This window comes from Mus caroli, chromosome 18, assembly GCF_900094665.2.
Source record: "Mus caroli chromosome 18, CAROLI_EIJ_v1.1, whole genome shotgun sequence".
Lineage (NCBI taxonomy): Eukaryota > Metazoa > Chordata > Mammalia > Rodentia > Muridae > Mus > Mus caroli.
This window is the reverse complement of record NC_034587.1, coordinates 6,311,003-6,320,071: the sequence shown is the minus strand read 5'-3', so window position 1 is coordinate 6,320,071 and position 9,069 is coordinate 6,311,003.

Sequence of the window (9,069 nt, the reverse complement as noted above, 5' to 3'; positions counted from 1 at the left end):
TGTTTAACACATGAACCTATTGGGGACATTTCATATTCAAACCACACATAGGCAAAGGTACCTGTTGGGGCCGGCCTGCAGCTCTCATGTCCGGGTTTGATCCTGGAAGGCATCTTGGAACTGAAAGAGAGGGAAACTAGGAGACGAGAGAAAGATGGAAGACAGCTAGTCTGATCAAGGTTCAAATTTTTAATGGCAGATATGCTTTATAAAAGGGGGGAGGAAGTCCATTCCCACCAATTCATCCTTGGAGCCTGGAACTAGCTGCAGGTGATGACGTGCAGGATAGGGCATAGTCTCCAGAATAGCTCCGAGGCCTCTTATCAGGTAGCAGTATCTTGAAGAGGAACATTGGCAGTGGCAGAACAATAGAGTGATCTAGGGAGGAAGGCTCCACTCTAGATAATCTCCTTAGTGGCAGCAAGGTCAAGTTCTGGCTTAGCCTGCTTCAGGCTTATGGGAGGCTACAGGTACCAAGAGGTAGAAATAGAGTTGAACCTCTACAATCATTGCTTCTACACCTTGTAGCTTTATGTTCTCCCATAAATAGTCCTGGTTTCTTCAGTGGAAATCAGGCAGTTACCAAACTTGAAACTAACTGCTGACCAGTTATTTCAGTCTATGTCTTAGTTGGGGCCACTAATATTGTGATGAAACACTGAAAAAGTAAAATGTAAAAACATAATTCTAGGCCTTTAGGCCCAGACTTGGGAATGTGGCCTTTGTGACTCAGTGTATGCTAATCATAAAATAGATAGCGACATTCCTCCACCCATCCGCTTCCTGGGTTCAAAGAGTGTTCATTCAAAGAATGTGCTATTGTTAGGGGCTCTTAGAAACTGTCTTGAGAGATAACCTGTACAATTACCAGGTATTCCTTGCTACTCTTGTGACTTTGCACTTCCTTGGGACTCTTAACTGGTATCTTTGATATTTTCCAACAACGCCATCCCCACTTCCTTGAGTTGTGGTTTCTCCCTTTAAATACCCCCTTATCCAGCTACTCGGGGTGCCACGGTCCTCTACCCCTGCGTGGTGTATGACCGTGGGCCTGAGAGCGTTCTTGAATAAAAACCCTCTTGCAGTTTGCAGCAAGACCGTTTCTTGTGGGTGATTTGGGGTGTCGCCTCTCCTGAGTCAGAACTTGGGGGAGTCCTCACATTGTGGGTCTTTCAACACCATGATCCAAAGCAACTTGGGAAGGAAAGGTTTATTTGACTTATGCTTTCACATCACCATTCATCATCAAATGAAATCAGAACAGGAACTCAAACAGGGCAGGAATCTGAAGGCAGGGCTGATGCAGAGGCTGTGGAGGGGTTCTGCTTACAGGCTTGCTCCTTATAATTTGTTCAGCTTGCTTGCTTGTAAAACCCAGGACCACCAGTCCAGGGAGGGATTACCACAATGGCCTGGGCCCCCTCACATCAATCACTAATTCCAAAAATGCCCTATAGAACTGTCTATAGGCCAGTATTATAGAAGCATTTTATTTACTGAGGCTCCCTCATCTCTTTTGAGTCCAGCTTGTGTCAAGTTACCATAAAAGGAGTCATCATAGTCTATTATGTCAGTGAATAACTAGCAAAAAAAAAAAAAAACAAACAAAAAACAAAAAAACAAAACAAAACAAAAAACAAAAAAACTCTAAGCCAGGTATGGTAGGTAGGCTTGTGATCCTACTTCTTGGGACACTGCAGTAGAAGGATCGTAAGTTTTGAGGCCAGTCAGGAATGCATAGCTAGGCTCTATTCCAAAAAATAAAAAGAAAAAATATATGACAGATATAAGTAACCCGCATACTTTAAGGAGCTAGAGTTGTTCCTAGAGAATGAGCATAAACACATGAGCAAAGTCAACAGTAGAGCCTGATGACAAAGGCCATCTAAGGACTCCAGGATGAGTTTCTGGGTCTGCCCATAGGCAGGGAGAAACTCAGTAATTGACTTGGGCCATTCTTTCTCATCAGATGTGAGCATGAGAACCCAATTTGGAGACCCTCTGCTTTTGACTATAGAAGTCTTTGTGGAATAAATGATTGACTGTATTGAACTCTGTAGTAAAGGTGCTGTCATGGTTTGAATATGCTTGGCCAGGGAGTGGTGTGGAGAGCCGTGAGCAATCGCCATTACAAGATGGAGCTGGCTTCCTCTGTGCCTAACTAGTAAACAAGCCTTGTGCGCAAGTGCGAGAGTGAATTCACACCAAGTCACTGCCCATCTCGGGGCGTAGTAATGAGGTGATGAGCAAGCAACAAATCAGGTGCTGACACGCCACTCTGAGGGCTATATAAGCAGCACCATTTTCCGGGTTCTGGGTCTTCCCTCCTGAAGAAGCAATAAAGCTTGCTGCAGAAGAATCCGGTTGTCCGAGTGTGTTCTTGCCGGCGAGAACAATAGCTCGGGACAGAGTGGCACTGTTTGGAGGTGTGACCTTGTTGGAGTAGGCATGGCTTTGTTGGAGTAGGTGTGTCACTGTGGGCATGGACTCATCATAGCTTCCTGGAAGCAAGTCTTCTCTTAGCAGCCTTCAGATGAAGATGTAGAACTCTCAGCTCTGCCTGCACCATGCTGCCTGGATGCTGCCATGTTCCCACCTTGATAATAATAGACTGAACTTCTGAACCTGTAAGCCAGATTCAATTAAATGCTGTCTATGAGTTGTTTTGGTCATAGTGTCTGTTCACAGCAGTAAAATCCTAACTAATACAGGTGCTTATGTTAATTCTTGTTGCAGAAATGCTTAGGTACCTCGGGGATCTGAGATGACATGTGGCACTTCTAGTCCCTGGTTCAGTAAGGTTTTCCACATGTCCCTCCCACAGAACCAGGACTCACAATTTTGGAAGGTCACCAAGCCACTCTCTGCCTCCTCCACAAGCCACTGTGTCACCAGCAGAGACTCATTATTTCAAGTGGAGTGACAGGGAGAAATATAAACCTTAAATCCTCTATCATTTTCTTGATCCCAAAAGTCACACACATGTTACTTTTATATGTTATTGTGCCAAACACAAGCCAATTGAATGATTTGTAAAGTGACTGAATGAACTTCATTTAAAAATTACCCCATTTATTTTATTCTGATCAATTATCAGATTAAAGCAGCAAACATCATATAATTATAGTGTTGGCAGTCAGTGGTCTAAGGTTCATCAAGATGAAAATTTGTTTTCCCTCTACCCTTCATTTTTCTCCTGAGATGGAAAGAAACAGCATATAAGCTGTTCACATGGAGTCATGGGAATAAATGGACTTGGAAGTGCTTTAGTCTAGTGCAGAATTATGGAAGCAGATGCTTTGCAGGTGGAGAAGGCAGTTTCAGCCTTTCAAGCCATTTTTTCTTCCTTGGGCTGCCCTTGAACTCTTGATCTGCCTGCCTCTTTTTCCCAAGTGCTGGGAATTATAGAAACACACCACCATGCCTGGCTCTCTAGCTTGTTTGTGAATGACATCAGTTTGGGCAGCTACTCGAAGAGAGGGAAATACTCAAAACCACAGTGGATAAGTAACAGTAATTGCCATGCAGACGTAATGGTGGTGTAATGATTCCTCGTGGTGACTGACATTCTCTTTCTCTTGGTGGATTTTTGTTTCTTTTAAAAAATATTTTATATGTATGGGTTATTTGCCTGCTTGTGTGTTTGTACACCACGGACATGTAGGATAGTGCAAAGCCCAGAAGAGGGCATTAGGTCCTCTGGAGTTCCAGGCAGTAGTGAGCTGCCTATAGGTGCTGGGAACCAACCTCTATTTCTTTGTAAGCGTTGTAAGTGCTGCTGGCTGCTGAGCTTCTCTCTAGCCACTTGCTGGTGTGTTTTGTTGTTTTTAGGTCTACATTATTTGAGAAGAACCTTCTGCTGCCTTTTACTTCACGTACCTGTTTAAATGAGCACAAAATTTTCCTTTGATGCAAAAGAGAATGCACATTTTTAATCCCTTAATTATAGAAAGTTATTCATAGCCCTTTATCATCTTTTGCAGATGTCTCACTCATGTGTTCCGTATTTGAATGTGTCTTTAGTGGCAAGAATTCGACCATCATTGGGAAGAGAGGCCCATATTCTTGCAAACTTTATATGCCCCAGTACAGGGGAACACCAGGGCCACAAAGTGGGAGTGGATGGGTAGGGTAGCAGGGTGGGGGGAGGGTATAGGGAACTTTCGGGATAGCATTTGAAATGTAAATAAAGAAAATATCTAATAATAAAAAAAAAGAATTCCATTGGTACCAAGGCAAACTTTACTCCTTTGTTGATACTTGACAGCACGTTGGCACTGTGCTGGGGTGCCACAGAAGAGTATGTGCCTACCAGCTACTAACTAGAATATTTGCTCATTGCTGTGTCTATGAAAAAGGTAGAACGACTGTGTTTTTTAGGATGACGCCTTCTGCATGCGGGTAAAGAATGCTGATCCATTCATGCAAGTATTTTACTCATCACTGTTGAGGTTTTTGTCTTTTTACTGTGTATTATAATGTTAAGTGCAGGGGTGAGACATGTCCTGGAGTCCACTAACTCCTGTGACTCTGCCCGTAAGTTAATTCTAATTGGTAAATAAAGATGCCAACAGCCAATAGCTGAGCAGAAGAGACATAGGAGGGGTTTAGGTTTCCCAGGCTAGGGGTTGGAAAAAGAGGAAGAATGTGCAGGAGGAGGGAGGAGAAGCAGCCACAGCCCTGAGGGCTACCCAATTGGAGCTACGGGCAGCTCAGATGATACGTAGTAATAACTCAGGGTTATTGACAGCACCGAGGGTAGGCAGCTGCCCAGCTCTTGTGCTACTTTAGGTTTATTGAAAATATAATGGCTGTGTATGTTTTTTATTTGGGAGCTCAATAATCAAAGTCGGAGTAGAAACCCTGGGACAGGATTTAAATAGTTTACTACAACATATCTTAGGGTCATGTGACCTTGGACCACTTTGATGATGTTTTGTTTTTGTTTTGCTTTTTTTTTTTTTTTTTTTTTTTTGAGATAACCTAGGCTGGACTATAGCCAAAGATGACCTTGAATTTCTGATTGTCCTGTCTCCCTATCTCAAGTGCTGGGATTATAGGCCAGTTTGATAATTACAAACTATTTTTCAGTTTAGCAAATTAGTAGTTTATTAATAATAATTACTAATAATTAGCAGGAGTTAACAAGTAAAACAAGGGGCATGGCTAATATCTGTTTTGCTAAGGTGCCAAAGTCTGTGGCTTTATTGCCATTTAGAATGATTCTGTATCTATTTAAGTAGGCTTTTTCTAATCAACCTATTTCCTTAAATAAGTATTTAAAAAAAAACAATGTCAGCTTTATAGATTGTATAGAAAGTTCCCTATATGCTGTATTTTGTCCACCAATCCCCACATGTTTTGTTTTGATTTTGGAGGTACGGTCTTTGTAGACCAAGCTGGTATGGAACTCATTATATATCTCAGGTTGACCTCAACCTAATAGCAATCCTCCTAACTGACCCTCCCAAGTGCTGGGATTACATGCTAGATTATACCCAGCTAATTTCCCATGTTCTTAACATCTATTTGTTACAGTTAGTGAAACAGTACTGTCAAGTCCTTATTAACTGAAGTCTGTACTTTATTCAGGTTTCCTTAGCTTTGACCTATGCTCTTTTGTGAGTCTGGATTCTATCTTAGCAGCACATTTATATCCAGTTGTCCTATTTATTTTGTTAGGTCTCTCTTGGCTATCACAATTTCTCAGGCTTTGTTTTTTGACCATTTGATATTTTTGAAGACTATTGGTCAGGAATTTATAGGCTATCCCTATATTGGAATTTCCTCCTATCTTGTGATTAGATAGGTTATGGGAAGAAAAAGCACAGAGGCCAAGTCCATTCTAAGGATATCAAGGGTGCATACTGTCAATAAACTTTACAGCCATTAGTGCTACCCTTGATCACCTGGCTGAGGTGGTGTTTTCCACAATAAAGTTTCCTTTTCCTCTTTTTATTGTGTTCTTTTTGGAAGAGGATTATTCAGTGGGGAGTCAAGGACAGACTATGGGAAATTCTTTTTCTTTCCTTATTTTTCCATTTATTTATATCAACATAGATTTATGTTTTCTGGAGACTGGGCTTACTTGGTCCTGGGTTGTTCCTCTTAGGTTCTCAGCTAATGCAATACAGAAAAAAAAAATCTATCTTAGTTATATATGTGTGTGCTTTTTTAAAAAATTGGTTGGTTTGTTTGTTTGTTTATTTATTTATTTATTTATTTGAGACAGGGTACCTCTATGTAGTCCTGGCCACACTGGAACTCACTATGTGGACGAACCTTGTCTAGAACTCAGACAGGCCTGAAAAAATTTTTGGTTTGTCCATCCATCCATCCATCCATCCATCCATCCATCATCCATTTATTTATTTGAGTCAGGGTCCCTCTATGTAGTCCTGGCTATAGACCTGGAACTAACTTTGTAAACCAAGCTGGCCTAGAACTCAGAGATTGGCCTGCCTTTGCCTTCCAAGTTCTGGGATAAAAGGTGTGCATCACTGCATGCAGCTACATGTTGCTTTACTGATATTTCTACATGTAAGTATTTGTATATTATGTTAACCATGAGTTCATACTGCTGTTTCTTCTTCTTCTTCTTTTTTTTTTTTTTTCTAGACAGGATTTCTCTGTGTAGCCCTGGCTGACCTGGAACTCACTCTGTAGACCAGGCTGGCCTCAAAATCAGAAATCTGCCTGCATTTGCCTCCCAAGTGCCGGGATTAAAAGCATGCACTAGCACTGCCCGGCTGATACTGCTGTTTCTAATGTTAACCAACTATCCATAGATTACTCTGTCTTTCTACCTCCCTTATCTATAAAACCCCTCTGGGGGAAGGATAAGAAACCCAGCTTATCCTTATTGCACATAATGATTCAGTCCCAGTGCACATGTCTTACAATATCAGAACTGCTAACCTAGTCCCCATAATAAAATATTTTCTTAGACGATTGTTGGGTCTTTTGGAGTGTGGTCATGCTAGGTTCTTTTTTTGTGAGTGCTCACTCTGGAAGACCCAGCAAGTAGCTCAGTCAGATGCAGATATTTGCACCCAACCAATGGACAGAAGCAGCTGACCCCTGTTATTGAATTAGGGAAAAGCTGAAAGAAGCTGAGGAAAAGGGTGACCGTATAGGAGGACCAGCAGTCTCAATTAATCTGGACCCCTGAGACCTCTCAAACACTGGACCACCAAACAGACAGCACACACCAGCTGATATGAGGCCCCCAACACACATATAGTAGAGGACTTCAGGTCTGTGTTCATTCAGAGATGATGCACCTAACCCTCAAGAGACTGGAGGTTCCAGGGAGTTTAGAGGTCAGGTGGGGTGGAGGTGTGGGATGTGGAACAGTTGGAGGGTGGATGGGGGTAGGGCGGGGAATAAAATATAGAGTGTAAAAAAAATAAATTAATTAAAAAACCATTTTCTCAACTAAAGGGCTAGACGTAGGTCTTTAGTATCGCACCCCACCCATAGCTTTCAACAACACTGCTTCATACATTTAGAGCACAGATACATCTTTTTAACTTCAGGTGGTATTTATTACCTTTCAAAAAACCCATCACAAGTGGAAAATAGTGTAATTAAAAAGGAAGTTTAATACCCCAGAGTCCTGGACTTTATTACTTCTCTAGCTTATTTTAAATGTGCTTAGGACACTTAACATTAACCTACAGTTGGGCAAAATCATATAATATGAAACCTATTTTATAATGAAGTCTTGAATGCCTTATATAATTGAATTATGAACTGAAAGTGAAAACCAGAATATTTGAATGAGTACACATTGGCCTCATTGTAAAGTCAAAAATGTTTAAAATGAGCCACTGTTATCATCTACAATTCTTCGGAGATTTAGAGATTGTTTTTTTTTTTTTTTTTAAGTTGTATGCATTGTGGGATACTCTTTGTGTTGCAAAGTTCTGAGGGTTTTGACAAAAAGAAGTCATGTATCTACCATTGTATCTGCATTGCTTTATATCCTAAAAGTTCCCTAAAAATAACTATGTTCCACTCACTCATGCTCTGCTCTGCTCTGCCTTTCGCTATATATATATATATATATATATATATATATATATACATGGCTGCTTTTGCTTAGCAGTGGCCATTTAGGTCTCTTCCAAATCTTTCTGTGCCTTGGTGGCTCGCTTCTTTTGCTGTTGATTAACATTCTGTTATCCCTGTTTATTTTCCTACTAAGTCACTGAAGGACAGCTTGGTTGCTTCTATATGGGAGCATTTTAAGCATCTGTGTATTTTTAGTTTTGGGATTTTCTTTTTTTTTAAATTTTTTTATTAGGTATTTTCCTCATTTACATTTCCAATGCTATCCCAAAAGTCCCCCATCCCCTCCCCCCAACTCCCCTACCCACCCACTCCCACTTCTTGGCCCTGGCGTTCCCCTGTAATGAGGCATATAAAGTTTGCACGACCGATGGGCCTCTCTTTCCAGTGATGGCTGACTAGGCCATCTTCTGATTCATATGCAGCTAGAGACACAAGCTCCGGGGGGTACTGTTTAGTTCATATTGTTGTTCCACCTATGGGGTTTAGTTTTGGGATTTTCTTGAGACAGAGTTTCATGATGTTGGCTAGGCTGGCCTTGAATTAACTGATCCTCTTGTCCCAGGCACTATGCCTGGCAAGACACGATAAAGCTCACATTCACAGCAGTGATACTTTTCCCACTTAATGCTTTGAGCACGTAAGATATAGATATCTACATCCTGTGCTCTTGGAGATAGTTTTTCCATCCTGTTAGTCCCTCATTAACAACACATAGCAATTATAGATTTGTATGAGCATTACATTTTTAGTATTTTTTTCAGTATGGGGGAACTGAATCTAGGGTCTTCTGCATGCTAGGCAAGCACTGTACTGCTGATCTATATCACCGTTCCTGTTCTAAAACCATTTGTAACTATTCATTGACACACTATTTTTATGAAAAGGCTCTGGGATGATATAAAGACTCCTTTTGTGGTTCAATGTACATGTGTCTTGACCTCAAGACTTTATTATCAACATGTTCCTCCTAGGCATGGACCTTTGTATGGCCTT